The sequence below is a fragment of the Pan paniscus genome, chromosome 6 (assembly GCF_029289425.2).
Source record: "Pan paniscus chromosome 6, NHGRI_mPanPan1-v2.0_pri, whole genome shotgun sequence".
Lineage (NCBI taxonomy): Eukaryota > Metazoa > Chordata > Mammalia > Primates > Hominidae > Pan > Pan paniscus.
Window position 1 is genome coordinate 142,126,409 of NC_073255.2, and position 17,375 is coordinate 142,143,783.

Here is a 17,375-nt window from a genome sequence, read left to right on the forward strand (position 1 = left end):
ATTTGAGGCCAGGCGCGGTGGGGCTCATGCCTGCAATCCCAGCACTTTGGGAGGCTGAGGCAGGCAGATCACTTGAGATCAGGAATTCGAAACCAGCCTGGCCAACAAGGTGAAACCCCGTCTCTATTAAAAATACAAAAATTAACCAGGTGTGGTGGAGCATGCCTATAATCCCAGCTACTCAGGAGGCTGAGGCAGGAGAATAGCTTGAACCCAGCAGGAGAATAGCTTGAACCCAGAGGCAGAGGTTGCAGTGAGCTGAGATCACGCTACTGCACTCCAGCCTGGGCGACACAGCGAGATTCTGTCTCAAAAAAAAAAAAAAAAAAAAAAAAGATAATTATTTGATTATTAGAGAATACATAACAAAGCCCTTAAACAATTTGCAAAAATGAGGCTGGGCGCAGTGGCTCACAACTGTAATCCCAGCACTTTGGGAGGCCAAGGCTGGTGGATGACCTGAGGTCCGCAGTTCGAGACCAGCCTGGCCAACACGGTGAAACCCCATCTCTAATAAAAATACAAAAAAAAAAAAAAAAAAAAAAATAGCCGGGAGTGGTGGCATGTGCCTGTAGTCCGAGCTACTTGGGAAGCTGAGGCAGGAGAATCGTTTGGACCTGGGAGGCAGAGGTTGTGGTGAGCTGAGACTGTACCACTGCACTCGAGCCTGGGCGACAGAGCCAGACTCCGTGAAGAAGGAAAGAAAAAGAAGAAAGGAAAGAGGAAAGGGGAAAGGGGGAAAAGGAAAGGGGAAAAGGGGAAGGCAGAAGGCAGAAGGGGAAAGGACAAAGGGGAAGGCGAAGGAAAGGAGAGAGAGAAAGAAAAAGAAGAAAAAAATAACTTGTAAAAATGCTCTTCATTATGGCTGCATTATAACCTAAAAGATGTCCAATCATGTTATTATACAACTTAGTATGGAAATGTACACCAAAAACAATCAACACTTGGTAATAATCTTTGTTCATTCTAAAAATAACTACATATTTTCTATTACAATTTAAGATTTTTAAATAAAATAGGCTTACTTTCAGATTGTGATTTCATTTTTCAAGATGAAGTCCCAGTTCCACCCCCTTCCTTAAACGTAGCCTTTGCCAGTACCAGCTTTCCCCTGCTGCAATTCCAAAGCAAGATCATTTGTGCTCCTGAACACAGTGCCCACAGACTATGTCATGTTCGCTCTAAACTTTACAGTGGGTGCCAGAGGGCGGGGGGGGGGGGCGGGGGAGGAGGGAGCAGTGTTGGCACAGGCAGAAGAGAATGAAGAAGGAAAAGGAGGTAGTCTCAGGCTGGTTAGGTTTCTGATTTAGAACTTCCAAGGTAGCTGCTGCTACTACTTATGAGAAACTCTGTTTGAGAGAAAATGTTTTTCTGTCACTTTTAAAATTATTATTCCAAGTAAAATTTATAACCCAAGAGAAATACTAGTTCAAAAGGAAAGGGGTTTGCTGCTGATTTCTAAGTTCTGGCAAGAAAAGTGAGTCATTCTCTCCAAAAGTGGGATCCCTATTCCCCCTACCCCCAGGAGGGTGTGAACAAAAGCCAACAAGCAAGAAGACAGAGAGGAAGCTCAGACCACCCAGCCTAAAGGCTGCATGGATACACTAAAACTTCACAGTTCACCAGAACTGTTTGTTACCAGTGTTTCGGTATAAAATTTGAGAACTAAATACAACAATGTATTAAATAAATTTCTAATTTTATTAGCCTCACAATTACTCCCGTTAGCAATGAAATGTGGTGAAACCAATCTCTGAAAACTATCTAAAGGTTTCTCACTATGACAAAGTATCATTAATAGTTAATCCAGCCCCTCAACAGAACAAAGCCTCTTTTACCCTGACTCTGTCAAGTAGACAGAAGAAGTAACACAAGTTCTTAGATAACTGTGAGCTGTTACCAAACTCAAGGTGAAACCCAATGCTGTGTTCAGCAGGAGGCCAAGTTTTAAAGCTTTTCCTGCATTATTCTTAATATATGAATATCATTTATTTTACTGATAAAATACATAAATTTTACAGATTATATCATAGAGTAATATTCAGAAAAAATAAGTATTTTTATAATCTTAAGAGACAGTTTTTTCATACCAGATATTAACAGACAACTGAAACTACTTGGTTCACTGATATTGGGATGTACAAAGTCAAAAATTAAGCTGAGCACAGTGGCTCACGCCTGTACCCCAGTACTTTGGGAGGCTGAAGTGGGCAGATTGCTTGAGGTCAGAAGTTCGAAACCAGCCTGGATAATATGGTGAAACTCCATCTCTACTAAAAATACAAAAATTAGCCGGGTGTGGTGGTGCACACCTATAATCCCAGCTACTGGAGAGGCTGAGGCACAAGAATCGCTTGAACCTGGGAGGCAGAGGTTGCAGTGAGAGCGAAGACTGAGATCACACCACTGCATGCCATCCTGGGTGACAGAGTGAGACTGTCTTCAAAAAAAAAAAGTCAAAAATTAAGATGTTATTGTTCATTTTATTATTATTTGCAATTTTTGCATACAAACAACTGTGAATTCACCAAGGCAATGAATGCCTGATTTCTAACTTCTTTGGTAAGCCAACACCCACTCAATCATCTCAAAAACAAACTTCATTATGTTAAGAGGTGGTAAAATGATTGTGGGAGGCTATTTACATGTATCAGAAAACAAGTCATTAAAAAAAAGGGGGGGGGGGGCCGGGCACAGTGGCTCACCCCTGTAATCCTAGCACTTTGGGAGGCCGAGGCGGGTGGATCACGAGGTCAGGAGATCAAGACCATCCAGGCTAACACAGTGAAACCCCGTCTCTACTAAAAATACAAAAAATTAGCCGGGCGTGGTGGCGAGCGCCTGTAGTCCCAGCTAGTCAGGAGGCTGAGGCAGGAGAATGGCGTGAACCCGGGAGGCAGAGTTTGCAGTGAGCCGAGATAGCGCCACTGCACTCCAGCCTGGGCGACAGAGCGACAGAGCGAAGACTCCATCTCAAAAAAAAAAAAAAAAAGCTTGTTTATAAGGCATAAGAGTTAGTGCCCCTAACTCTCAACTTACATTAACTTTCAACCCATTTCTTCCTTCTTTTTTTTCTTTTTGTTGTTGTATTTGTTGTTTGGTTTTTCCCCCGCTTTTTCTGAGACAGGAGTCTCTCTAGGTCGCCCAGGCTGGAGTATAGTAGCGCGATCTCAGCTCACTGCAACCTCCGCCTCCCAGGTTCAAGTGATTCTCCTGTCTCAGCCTCCCAAGTAGCTGGGATTACAGGCACTGACCATCGCGCCCAGCTAATTTTTGTATTTTTAGTAGAGATGGGTTTCACCATGTTAGCTGGGCTGGTCTCAAACTCCTGACCTCAAGTGATCTATCCACCTCGGCCGCCCAAAGTGCTGGGATTACAAGCATGAGCAACCACGCCTGGCCTCCTAACTTTCAACTGCAAAAACCGCAATTACATTTGCACCAACCTGATAATTTCCATTTAACATGCATAGAAACTAAAAGTTAAATTTGCTCAAGACTCCAGCGCTACCCACCAGTTGCAGTGGCACATGCCTGCAGTCCTAGCTACGTGGAGACTGAGGCAGGAGGATCACTTGAGCCTTGAAGTTTAAGGATATAATGCACTATCCTCACACCTGTGGATAGTCACTGCACTCCACCCTCAGCAACACACTGAGACCCTGTTGCTAAGGAAAAAAAAAAAAAAAGATCCCAAAGCTAAACAGTTTCACTTACAAAAGCAGCAAAAAGAATAAAATATTTACAAATAAATTCAACCAAGGAAGTACAAGGCTTGTACACTGAAAACTATAGAACACTGTTGAAAGAAATGAAAGACCTGAATAAATGGAAAGATATCCTGTGTTCGTGGATGGGAAGATTTAATATTGTTAAGATGGCAATATTCCCCAAATTAATCCACAAATTCAACATAATCCCCCGATAAAAATTCCAACTGCCTTTTTTGCAGACACAAACAAGCTGATCATCAAATTCATGTAGAAATGCAAGGTACGATGAATAGCCAAAACAATCTTGAAAAAAGAAAAAGTTGGAGGACTCACACTTCGTAGTCAGTTTTGGCTTCAAAACTGACTACACAAAGCTATAGGAATGAAAAGTGTGAGGAAAGAGGCCTAAGGGTGGACATTTAAATCAATGAAAGATAACTGAAAGTCCAGAAATAAACCCTCACATTACAATCAAGTGATTTTTCAACAGGGTGCCAAGACCATCTAATGGGAAAAGAATACTCTCTTCAACAAATGGTGATAGACAACTGGATATTCACATGCAGGAGAATGAAGCCAGAGTTCCCCTTCACACCATATACAAAAATCAGTTCAAAATGGATCAAACAGCTAAATATAAAGGCTAAAACTATTAAACTCTTAGAAGAAGACATAGAAATAAATCTTCATAACCTTAGAAGAGGCTACAGTTTCTTAGGTATGACATGAAAAGCACAAGGAATAAAAGAATAGATAAATAAACTTAACATCATAAAAATTAAAAACATTTGTGCATTAAAAGACATTATGAAAGGGCCAGGGGCAGAGGCTCATACCTGTAATCTCTGCGCTTTGGGAGGCCAAGGTGGGCGGATCACTTGAGGCCAGGAGTTCAGGACCAGCCTGCCCAACATGGCAAAACCCTGTCTCTATTAAAAATACAAAAATTAGCCAGGTGTAGTGGTAAACATCTGTAATCCCAGCTACTCGGGGGGCTGAGGCATGAGAATCACTTGAACCTGGGAAGCGGAGGTTGCAGTGAGCCGAGATTGTGCCACTGCATTCCAGCCTGGGCAACAGAGTGAGACTCTGTCTCAAAAAATAAAATACATTAAATTATAAAATAAAATAAAATGCATTATCAAGAAAGTAAAAAGAAAACCCACAAGATGGGAGAAAATATTTGTAAATCACGTAACTGATAAAAAAAATACTAGCATCCAGAATATATAAAGAACTCTTAACAATCAATTTAAAAACCCAACAACCCGATGATAAAGTGGGCAAGGGATTTAAATATACATGTGCCAAAAGAAGAAAAACAAGTAGCTAATAAGCACACAAAAAGATGCTCCACATCATTTGTCATCACACAGAAATGCAAATCAAAGTAACAGTGAAATACCACTTCACAACCAAGAGGGCTATAATCGAAAAGACAGATAATACCTATTATTGGTGAGGAGACAGAGAATTTCGAGACTTCAGGCATGGCTGGTGGGAAAGTTAAATGGTGCAGCTTTGGAAACACGCTGGCAATTCTTACAACAGTTACAGAGTTACCATATGACCCAACAATTCTCCTCCTACGTATATACCCAAGGGAAATAAAACATATATTCTTACTCTTCACACAAAAACTTGTACACAAATGTTCACAGCAGCATTACTCGTAATAATCAAAAAGTGGGAACTCATATGTCCATCAATTGAGGAATGTTAAATAAAATGTGGTATATACATACGTAAAAGAAAGAGTACTAATACATGCTACCGTATGGCTGAACGTTGAAAACATTATGCTAAGTGAAAGAAGCCAGGCACATAACATATATTATATGATTTCATGTGTGTAAATTGTCCAGAATAGAGAAATCCATCAACACAGAAAGTAGATTAGTGATTGCGGGTAGGGCAGGGTGGGAATGAGGAGTGTTTGCTAACACAAAGAGGTTCTCTTTGAGGTGATGAAAATGTTCTAGAATTATGTAATAGTGGTAGTTTCAAAATATTGTGAATATGCTAAAAGCTATTAAATTGTACACTTTAAAATGATTAAAACCGAGGCAGGCAGGTCGTTTGAGCCCAGGAGTTCGAGACCAGCCTAGGTAACATGGTGAGACACCGTTTCTACAAAAAATACAAAAAAAAACTAGCCAGGAGTGGTGGTGTACGCCTGTGGTCCCAGCTACTCAAGAGACTGAAGTGGAGGCTGAGCCCAGAAAGTCAACGCTATAGTGAGCCGTGATGGTGCCACTGCACTTCAACCTGGGAGACAGGCTGGGAGACAGGGACCCTGTCTCAAAACAAACAAACAAACAAAAAATGATTACAATGCTGACAAGTTACTTGGGCGTTTTTTGTTTGTTTGTTTTTGTTGTTGTTTGTTTTTTAAAGAAAAACTGCAGAGCTAGTATGTAACTAAGCCAGGATAAGAAACCGGGATGGTCTAACACCAAAGCCTAAATCCACAGCTGTGCTGCCGAGCATGAAAGGAGATAGTTATCAATCTGACCAGGGAAAGGGAGTGGTCATCAAGGTCATTTGGGCTTGGTTATAAAGGTCAGAATGACTTTGCCAAGTGAAGAAACGAACACTGGGCCCACTCCAAACAGAAAAAAATGGTACATGCAAAGCTACAGAGAACCTCTCGTGTACGCCATCTTAGTGGTTTTGGTGGCTGGCAGGACTTAAGCAGGTACTGGTAAGAAATGAAGCCAGAGATAATGGCAGAGCTGTTCCCAGATCACCTTCTGTGCCATACAAAGAAATCCTACTTTTAAGTACGGCAGAAACATAACCAACTATACAGTCAAATTTAAAGATTCAACAGGTGATTGAGATTTAAAAGCAAAATTAAAAAATCTTATATCATGCTGGGGGAAAAATATTAAACTTCATGGAGCTATTTATAAGGCTTGTCAATTCACCACAATTCATTTTGTGTCTGTACTCCCACACAGTACCCCTCAGGAGCTTTGCCAATTATCACTTCTCTCATTTGTAAATCCTAAAATTCTCACCTCGAGCATCAGTAGTCCCTTATTTCTATAAAAATATCTTTCACAGCAGCAAGTAATAGTAAAATCTACTTTCAAAACTTTGGTGCTTTATACAATATTATGAAGTACCACAAACACTTTAGCCAAATGGGCTGGGTCTACTTTATTCCTGTCTTGCTGTTTGTGAGGTTTCCCACATAGGCACCAACTAAAAATCTAAACTCGTTCTTCAATTTAATAAGCAAGAATCAACATACAGGGTCTTAAGCACAGCAAGGACATACAAGAGTCTTAGCTTTGTTATAATAAAGTTACCCTGAGTCAATATTCCAGGATCCAAGTTCTTCATTTTTATCAGCTTTGGCCATGTACTGAGTTGCTGGTTTCCAATCACACTGAAACAGTATTTTGGCCAGGTGCGGTGGCTCCAGCCTGTAATCCCAGCACTTTGGAAGCCCAAGGCAGGAGGATTGCTTGAGCCCAGGAGTTCCAGACCAGCCTGGGCAACATAGCGAAACCCTATCTCTACAAAAAAATCAAAAATTAGCTGGGTGTGGTGATGCACGCCTATAATCCCAGCTACTCGGGAGGCTGAGGTGGGAGGATTGCGTGAGCTGGAAGGCAGAGGTTACAGCAAGCCAACATCGTACCACTGCACTCCAAACTGGGCAACAGAGTGAGACCCCGTCTCCAAAAAAAAAAAAAAAAGGAAAAGGAAAAGAAAAAAGAAACAGCATTTTAAGCATGAAACAGTGCTTGACATTAAAATATCAGAATAATAATTGTATTTCAAATAAATTATATGTGGTTTAGATATTTGTCCCCTTCAAATCTCCTGCTGAAATGTTATCCCCAGTTTTGGAGGTGGGGCCTGGTGGGAGGTGTTTGGATCACGGGGACTGGGATGGATCCCGCATGAATGGCTTAGCATTGTTCCCTTGGTGACAAGTGAGTTCACATGAGATCTGATTGTTTAAAAGTATCTGGCACTTCCTCCCGCTCTCTCTTGCTCCAGCTCTTACCACGCAACCCATCTGACCACCTGCTCTCCCTTTGCCTTCACCATGATTGTAAGGTTCCTGTGGCCTCACCAGAAGCAGATGCTGGACCCATGCTTGTAAAGCCTGCAGAACCGCGAGCCAATTAAACCTCTTTTCTTTAAAAATTACCCAGCCTCAGGTATTCCGTTATAGCAATGCAAGAACTGCCTAATACAAAGTAGAAACAGAAACAACAAGCATTTTACACCAGTTACAATGTATCAGACATGCGTCTATTTGCTTTACATATAATAATTCTGTTGATACTCCCATATCCCTGTAAGATAAATACTATCGCATTATCTTCATTTTACAGGAAAACTGAGGTACAAAAAGGCTAAGCAATTTGTCAAAGATCACAGAGCCACTGTGGTAGAGGGAAAATCTGTACCAAGACAGTCTGTACATAGGGTTTGGGTTCTAAGCCACTATGTTCTATGCATCTCCACTTTAAAATGTCCTCAAATTTTTCAATGACATTCCTTTACATTCATATTTGTAAAAGCTATGATGCAATCCTACAAATCCAGTCGTATTCAGACTTCAAGTTTATAATCTTGCTGCTCCATCCCTCTACAAATAATTTCTTTTGTCCTCTCTGCTAATCTTAAAACAATTATTTATTAGATTTACTATGCTAAGTGTTTGGAGGGTAAAAGTCATTAACATATTAACTGTCCATAAAGAAGATCAAAATTTTTTGCTATATTTGACCGTAGTTTATGAGGTAAACTACATTTAAGTTAAGCGCTGGGTAATTTGGGCATTCTAAGACAGTCTCAGAATGCATCCTCTGTATTTAATTTTACTCTTCATGCTAAAGGACAGCTGTACTGATTTACAGACCAACGAAATCACTCTCTGGGGGTGGTAACACCTAAAAACTTCCATAAGCAATTCTGATGCACAGCCAGTATTGAGATCACTGGTTTTACTTACACTGGCACTCCCTAACTAAAATGACAATATTGCAAATGCATAATTCATTTCACAAACAATTAATTAGTCAGTCATGCCAAACACTATTCTACTTATTGATTTAAATATGAAGAATGCTGGCTATGTATGCTCCAGCAATTCCTCTCCCAAATCTACCCTAGAAAGACATTTACACGTGGCCTAGGAGAATCACACAAAGATGTTTGTCACATTGCTGTATGCAACAGCAAGTAATGAATAGCCGTGCAACTGTCAGATGAACTATGGTACATTCATAATATACAGCATTTGAAAAGGATGCAGAAGATCCACATGTACTGATAAAGATATCTAAAACATAACTCTCACAAAGTGGCTTGTAGAATACCCAGAATATACTATCATTGTTATAGATATTTCACAGGTACATATACATGTGTATATACATGTAAAATATATTCTTAAATAACTAGGAAATGGCTGGGTGCAGTGGCTCACGCCTGTAATCCCCACACTTTGGGAGGCTGAGGAGGGGAGATCGCTTGAGGTCAGGAGTTCAAGACCAGCTTGGCCAAATGACAAAATCCCGTCTCTGTTAAAAATATAAAAATTTGCCAGGTGTGGTGGCACACGCCTGCAATCCCAGCTACTTGGGAGGCTGAGGTAGGAGAATCGCTTGAACCCAGGAGGTGGAGGTTGTGGTGAGCTGAGATCACACCGCTGCACTCTAGCCTGGATGACACAGTGAGACTCCATCTCAAAAAATAAAAATAAAAAATAACTATAAAATGATATTCCTTATTCTGGGGATGGGGTGTAGAAAGAGGAAACACAGGCAGGAAGACCTACCTTTATTTGCACTTTAATTTTTTACAGATATTATTTGTGTAACTAAAATGTATATTTTAAATAATCTTGTCTTACCAAAGGATGCCCCATTTAAAATACATGCCTTTTGTGGTTATATGGCTTTCAAATGGGCACTACACAAAAACGCTGCCATCACACCATTATAAATAGCCTCCAAAATGCCAATTTTCACTTTTAAATAAAATTCACACTTTAATCAAGGTCAAAGCAATGCTCTGTTGGGATTCTGACAGTGTTATATTAAAGGAAAAAAATAACAACTAAATTCTTCTCACTCTATTCTATCATTTAAAAAGGAAGTCTTATGGAAGTTGTACAACTGGCATTCTAAAGAGACTAGCGTTAAAAATTTAAATTCAGTCTGTCCCTTCTATTTCCACCCATAGTAGGATCTTACAACATAACAAAATTGCTAAAATAAATCACTGAACTTAAAATAAATAAGTAAGTAAACAAACAAACAAGGCCAGGTGGGGTGGCTCATGCCTGTAATCCCAGCACTTTGGGAGGTAGGGCGGGTGGATCACGAAATCAGGAGTTTGAGATCAGCCTGGCCAACACAGTGAACCCTTCTCTACTAAAAATATAAAAAATTAGCTGGGCGTGGTGGCGGGCACCTGTAATCTCAGCTACTTGGGAGGCTGAGCCAGGACAATCACTTGAACCCGGGAGGCAGAGGTTGCAGTGAGCCAAGAATGTGCCATTGCACCCCAGCCCGAGCGACAGTGCAAAGTGCAAGACTCCATCTCAAATAAACAACAACAACAAAAATATATAAAAACATATTAATTAAGCAGCCCAAAAAATAACAAGTTTCTACTGCGAAATGGGTGGAGTATGCTTACAGAAGATACTGCTGTTAGAAACAGAGAATCACATGATAAAAATATAGGATAAAAACTCCAAGTCTATAAGTAGAGCCATCCTCCCAGATGCTCTTCTCCTGGACCATGCAGGGGAGGAAGACACGTGCTAAAGAAACTGGAGCCAAATGTCTAGACACTGACTTAGGAAGCTGCTGCGTACCACAAAAGGGCTACCACAATAAAGAGGTAAGTATAAAATCTCTCAATAACGAAGCTTTCAGAAATTCTAGTTTTCCTTTTTTTAAAAAATAACTTCCAGCCAGGTGCGGAGGCTCACGCCTGTAATCCCAGCACTTTGGGAAGCCGAGGCAGGCAGATCACAAGGTCAGGAGATCGAGACCGTCTTGGCTAACATGGCGAAACCCCGTCTCTACTTAAAGCACAAAAAAAAAAAAAAAAAAAAAAAAATTAGCCGGGCATGGTGGCAGGCGACTGTAGTCCCAGCTACTTGGGAGGCTGAGGCAGGAGAATGGCGTGAACCCAGGAGGTGGAGCTTGCAGTGAGCCGAGATGGCGCCACTGCACTCCAGCCTGGGCGACAGAACAAGACTCTGTCTCAAAAAAAATAAATAAATAAAAATAAAAAATAACTTCCTTCCAGTCACATCATTATGTAATAACAAAATCACTCTCACTGTATACTTAAATATAAAGACATACCTCCAGGATATCACAGGTTCAATTCCAGACTACCTCAATAAAGAAAGTCACACAAATTTTTTGGTTTCCCAGTGCATATACAAGTTCTGTTTATATGATACCATAGACTATTAAGTGTGCGGCAGCACTCTGGGAAGCTGCGGCAGGAGGATCTCTTGAGCCCAGGAATTCAAAGCCAGTCTGAGCAATATAGCAAGACCTATCATTAAAGTGATCATAAAAATATAAATTATTCACACTAATTATTCACTGGTTGATATTCTATCCATACCCAACATTCAGACTTTCTCCATATCAGCAATAAGGGTGTTTTGCTTTCTTATCATTTGTGTTCACTGAAGTAACACTTTAAATTTCCTTCAAAAATTTTTCCTTTGCATTCATACTTGTCTAATTGTTTGTCATAAGAGGTCTAGCTTTCCTCCTTCTCAGCTTCTGACATGCCTTCCTCACTAAGCTTAATCATTTCTTACTTTTGATTTAAAGTGTGAGATGTGTAACTCTTCCTTTCACTTAAATACTCACAGAACATTGTAGGATTATGAATTAGCTTAATTTCAATACTGTTGTGTCGCAGGAAGCAGGAAGGCCAAAGAGGAGGGAGAGAGACAGAGTACAGGTCAGTGGAGCAGTCAGAACACACACAGCATGTATCAACTAAACTCACTGTCTTATATGAGCACAGTTCTTAGAACCCCAAAACAATTACCATATTAACAGCAACGATCACTCATCACAGATCACTATAATCACAAATATACAATGAAAACTTCTGAAATACTGCAAGAATTACCAAACTAACACAGAGACACAGGCTCTTCAAAAAAAAAAAAAAAAATGGCACAAACAGATTTGCAAGATGTAGTTGTCACAAAATTTCCATTTGTATTAAAAAAAAAAAACAGCCTGGACAACATGGTGCAAGCCTGTTTCTATTAAAAAAACAAACAAACAAAAAATATACGTAAAAAATTAGCCAGTCATGGTGGCACACACCTGTGGTCCCAGCTACTACCCAGAAGGCTGAGGTAAGAGGATCACTTGAGCCCAGGAGGCGGAGTTCGCAGTGAGCGGAGATTGCGCCACTGCACTCAGGTGTGGATGACAGAGCAAGACCTTGTCTCAAAAAAACAAACAAAAACAAAAACCACAATATTAGCAAAGTGCAACAAAATGAAGTATAGGTCGGGCCACATCTGTAAGTCCACCATTTTGGGAGGCTGAGGTGGAAGGATCATTTGAGGCCAGGAGATCCAGACCAGCTTGGGTAACACACGCAGACTCTGTCTCAACAAAAAATACAAAATGTAGCCAAATGTGGTGGCACACGTCTATACTACCAGCTATGAAATTTAGAATGACTTTGCCAAATGAAGAAATGAAGACTGGGACCATTCTAAACAGAAAAATGGCACATCCAAAGCTACAGAGAACCTATCATGTGCACCATCTGAGTGGTTTTGGTGGCTGGCAGGACTTAAGTCGGTACTGGTAAGAAATGAAGCCAGAGATGATGGCAGGGGCCTGTTCCCAGAGCACTTTCTGGGCCATACAAAGATATGTCACTTTTAAGTAGGGCAGAAATAAAATGAGGTATGCCTGTACTTGCCAAAGTATTTTCACTCATCTAAAGTGCCCAACTTTTTCCTTATTCTAAAGCCTAACTCTGTCTGACATTTGGACTGAGACTACTTTCTTTAAAGACAGAGGGAAGGCCGGACACAGTGGCTCACACCTGTAATCCCAGCACTTTGTGAGGCTGGGCACAGTGGCTCACACCTGTAATCCCAGCACTTTGTGAGGCCGAGGCAGGTGGATCACTTGAGTTCAGGAGTTTGAGACCAGCCTGGCCAATATGGTGAAACCCCATCTCTACTAAAAACACAAAAAATTAGCCGGGCATGGTGGCGCACGCCTGTAGTCCCAGCTACTCGGGAAGCTGAGGCACAAGAATTGCTTGAACCCAGGGGGCAGAGGTTGCACTGAGCCAAGATGGCACCACTGCACTCCAGCCTGGGCAACAGAACGAGATTTTTTTTCAGGGGGAGGGGGTCTCAAATAAATAAAATAAAGGCAGAGAAAATAAAAAACATACAGAAAGTAAAGTGAGAGGAAAAATTAACAGCATGGAATATAAAGAAAAAATATCTCTACTTGTGGTAGCATTCCATTTCTCAAGTTAGGGATTGACTATTTTATTATTCTTTATGCTTATAATTTCCTGTATTAAATACATTTAAAAATTCACAATTTTCAAATATTTTAAACAGAAGAATAACTGAAAGATGTGCCAAAGCAAAATGGAATGCTGTTTATCCCAAAATGATGGCCTAGTCACCTCCTAGTTTTCCCGTTGCTCTCACATGTTCCCTTCCATATTTCCTTCTCTGAAATACACATGAGCCTCAGCTACCAACACTTCAAGGAATCAATGATTCTTGACAGTCATATGTTCATGAGTTGAAAGGTTACCTATCTTAACTTTATTTAAGCCATCCTAAATTGAACTATTCATGTCTGGTTAAAAAGTAAATTAGGCTGGGTGTGGTGGCTCACACCTGTAATTCCCAGCACTTTGGGAGGCCGAGGCGGGCCAATCATCTGAGGTCAGGAGTTCGAGACCAGCCTGGCCAGCATGGCAAAACCCCATCTCTACAAAATATACAAAAATTATCTGGGTGTGGCGGCATATGCCTGTAATCCCAGCTACTCAGGAAGGTGAGGCAAGAGAATCGCTTAAACCTGGGAGGCAGAAGTTGCAGTGAGCCGTGCCACTACACTCTAGCCTGGGGGATAGAGTGAGACTCTCAAAAAAAAAAAAAAAAAAAAAAAAAGGAGCATAATATAAAGTTTCTTGGCTAACTCCAGGCTTTTCCTTATTGGCACTACTCAGATATTCTCAGGGCCTCTGAAACGCACCTGAAGATCTGCTACTTCTGCATCAATGGTGCCATATTGGGACAGCACTTTTTGCTTCCTATTGTTTTTCTGTTTTATTCCTTACAGACAGACTATTGCCTTATGTTGCCATCTGTGTACCCTTCTAATTGGCTGATTTGATCCTGTTGAGAAAACTATAAATGGTAGTTTCCCACACTGTTCATAAAGTTTTCCTTAAACCATCTATGGCACTTGAATGTTTATGAGTTCTACATCAGGTTCTTATAAAGACAGTTCTACTCCTGCTCTCTCTCGAGGGTTCCATTGCCATAGTACATCTGCTTCTGTTTGAGCATCTCCCTGATTCTTTCCCAAGTGATTAGCTCTACAACTGTAGCTTCCAAGTGGAACATAACAGTATGCCAGGCTTGGCCAGGCATGGTGGCTCACGCCTGTAATCCCAACACTTTGGGAGGCCAAGGGGGAGGAGGGAGGGGGGCACAGATCACCTGAGGTCAGGAGTTCGAGACCAGCTTGGCAAACATGGCGAAACCCCATCTCTACTAAAAACACAAAAATTGGCCGGGCATGGTGGTGGATGCCTGTAATCCCAGCTACTCAAGAGGCTGAGGCAAGATAACTGCTTGAACCAGGGAGGTGGAGGTTGTAGTGATCGCACCACTGCATGAGTGAAACTCCATCTCAAAAAAAAAAAAAAGTATGCCAAGTATGCCAGGCTCCTTTATATGATGGTTACAACACTAACTGTTGCTTTGTATTATGGTGACAACCACCACTCTAGAATTTGGCAAGATGTTACATATCTTCATCCTCATAAAATCAGTATTAGGTAGATACAAATATCATTTCCTTTTTTGTGGGGGGGTGGGAGACAGAGTCTTTGCAACCTTCCCCCTCCGCCCCCCGCCCCGCCCCGGGTTTCAAGTGATTTTCATACTTCAGCCTCCTGAGTAGCTGGGACTACAGGAACCCACCATCACACTCAGCTGATTTTTGTATTTTTAGTAGAGACGGGTTTCCACCATGTTGGCCAGGCTGGTCTCAAACTCCTGACCTCAGGTGATCTACCCACCTCAGCCTCCCAAAGGGTTGGGATTACAGGCGTGAGCCACCATGCCTGGCCTCATTTCCATTTTAGAGGTAAGAAAAGGAGGTGAAACCCTACAAGATAAGATATGTCCAATGTTACCTAGCTAAGTAAGTAACAAACCCAGAACTTGGCCCCAGGTCTTTCACTATAAGTCAATGCTTTTGGTATCTACAATGCTATCCCCATTGAACTGACCTAATCTCTTAGAAATTCAAATTCCTGAGGCAAGGAAAGCATTATCCCAGTTTATCTTTTCCAGCCAGGCTACACCATCCACAAGGATGCTGGACTATCTGTGAACTGCCTGCACCAGGGTCAGGGGGCACACCTAATCCAATCCCTCGGAGTGATACAACATACAACATAGCCAAATCCCAAAGGGCTGCCAGTGGGCATCTCTAGTCCATACCTGTACCCATGTGCCCCTAGTTCCTGACAACCAGAAGGGTTAAGAGAATGCCTGGCATAATCAGGCCCAATCCCCAAAGTTCAATGAATGGAACTGGGAAAAAGAAGTTCCGCAGTTTGGACAAAAGTTTTTTTATCCAGTTTCACAGCACCCCCTGCAAATTTCTCTTCGAGCTCTACTCAGTATTCAACATTTTGTATTCAAATGTTAGGTACCTATTGTTTACCAGCACTGTATTTAGCAAGGTATGAATCCAATAAAATTTTGTCGATCCAGTTCCCTAAACCGTCTCTTCAGAGGTTTTGGTGAAAAAAAATTCACAGTAACTGTTTGTTCCTTTAAAGGCTACCATCCCTTGTGAGGTTTGAAACGAAGGGAAAGCTATGCCTGGATCTTTCTTTTTTGTTGTTGTTGTTTTTTTTTTTTTTTTTTTTTGAAATGGAGTCTCTGTGTTCAGGCTAGAGTGCTGTGGCACAATCTCAGCTCATTGCAACCTCCGCATCCCAGGTTCCAGCAATTCTCCTGCTCAGCTTCTCAAGCAGCTGGGATTATAGACGCGCACCACCATGCCTGGCTAATTTTTCTATTTTTAGTAGAGACAGGATTTCATCATGTTGGCCAGACTGGTCACGAACTCCTGACCTCAACTGATCTGCCCACCTTGGCCTCCCAAAGAGCTGGAATTATAGGTGTGAGCCACCGCACCCAACCCTTAGTCATTTTCTAATCCTGTTTTTCTATGGCTGATGCCCAGAATCTTCTCTAATAATATGTCTTTTGGCAAATATTAGTTTTCTTTAAAAAATATAAAATAGGCCGGGAGTGGTGGCTCACACTTCTAATCCCAGCACTTTGGGAAACCGAGGCAGGTGGATCACCTGAGGTCAGGAGTTCGAGACCAACTTGTCCAACATGGCGAAACCCTGTCTCTACTAAAAACAAAAAAAAATCAGCCGGGTGTGGTGGCATGCGCCTGTAGTCCCAGCTACTCGGGAGGCTGAGGCACGAGAATCGCTTGAACCCAGGAGGCAGAGGTTGCGGTGAGCCAAACTGTGCCACTGTGCCCCAGCCTGGGTGACAGAGCGAGAACCCGTCTCAAAAAAAAAAAAAAAATTGAATGAAAATATTTTATTAATATTTAATATTTAATCTATCTTTACATATTTATATATCGTTTTAATATATTTTAATGTTTTATGTTACAAATTCATATAAATTTACATATTATATAAATATTTTTATGTAAATTAATATTTCATACTAATTACATGAATAAGACTATCTTGGATGTGTTAAACTAAATGCATTATAAAATTATATAAACATACAATGGAGTATTATTCAGCCACTAAAAGGAATGAAGTATGACACATGCTACAAGATGGATAAACCTTGAAAACATTATGCTAAGTAAAGTATTGTTTAACTCTGCTTATATGTGGTAGCGAGAATAAGCAAATTTCATTGACAAAAGGTAGAACAGTAGTTACCAGGGGCCAGGAAGGGAAAATGGGGAGTTGCTGTTTAATGGGTACAAAGTTTCTGTTTGAAATGAAAAATTTCTAAAAACAGTGGTCACGGTTACAAAACAATATGAATGTACTTAATGCAACTGAACTGCACACTTCAAAAATGTGGTTAAGATGGTTTTATGGGATATACATTTTACCACAATTTGAAAGTACACTAGTGGCTCACACAATATTTCTCTTGGATAACATTAGACACACAGGGTTCAGGTTCCACAATGACAGATACTGAGGATTAAGAATGGCTATAAAAGTCACCTCAAATTCTCAGTATACAGGACATAAACACTGCTAGCAAATTAGTTCATGGTTTCTTGAAGTACTTCTAATGAATACTACCCAATTTAACCCCAAAAGGAGAAAAGTGTGGGGTTAAAT

General features: G+C 40.9%; 1 protein-coding gene across 8 annotated transcripts in view; it reads right to left on the minus strand.

Annotated features, from left to right (window-relative positions):
• SRPK2 (SRSF protein kinase 2) overlaps positions 1-17,375 on the minus strand; it is a 286,551-nt gene that overhangs the window by 163,524 nt on the left and 105,652 nt on the right. The gene's annotated exons all lie outside the window — the stretch shown is intronic.